This window comes from Penaeus monodon, chromosome 31, assembly GCF_015228065.2.
Source record: "Penaeus monodon isolate SGIC_2016 chromosome 31, NSTDA_Pmon_1, whole genome shotgun sequence".
In the NCBI taxonomy this organism is placed as follows: domain Eukaryota; kingdom Metazoa; phylum Arthropoda; class Malacostraca; order Decapoda; family Penaeidae; genus Penaeus; species Penaeus monodon.
Window position 1 is genome coordinate 3,227,135 of NC_051416.1, and position 436 is coordinate 3,227,570.

Genomic DNA, 436 nt, shown 5'->3' on the forward strand with positions numbered 1-436 from the left:
CTTTTCAAACCACATAGATGCCCACAAAGCGCTCAAAAGGGATTTCGAGAAAAAAACAGCAACACAGAAATATGATGAGAAGGCAATTTCACCCAAAAAATCAAACTTCAACTTCAGACTTCAACAAGCCAAGCACGCGTTTTCTTTGAGCAAGATTTTTTTTTAACGGGCGACTTTAGAAAAACCCTCCGAAGCCAACAAACACGTTATTACACTTCACATCCAATACACTACACCATCATGGATGTAGTTTACATTCGTTAACAATACGAAGAACATTTGAAGGAGATGTAGACGTCAACGGAAACCATGTATGATAATGCATATCTGAAGAATACATTGCCAGGCCAAACTGTCTTTAAGGTGCCTGAATAAATATATATATATACTGTGAATGAAATCAACAATTCTATTGACCTATCTTCCTCTTTTGATT

The 436-nt window shown here is 36.5% G+C and overlaps 1 protein-coding gene across 1 annotated transcript in view; it reads right to left on the reverse strand.

Annotated features, from left to right (window-relative positions):
- LOC119592994 (voltage-dependent calcium channel type A subunit alpha-1-like) overlaps positions 1–436 on the reverse strand; it is a gene marked incomplete in the record, with an annotated part of 154,497 nt that overhangs the window by 65,400 nt on the left and 88,661 nt on the right.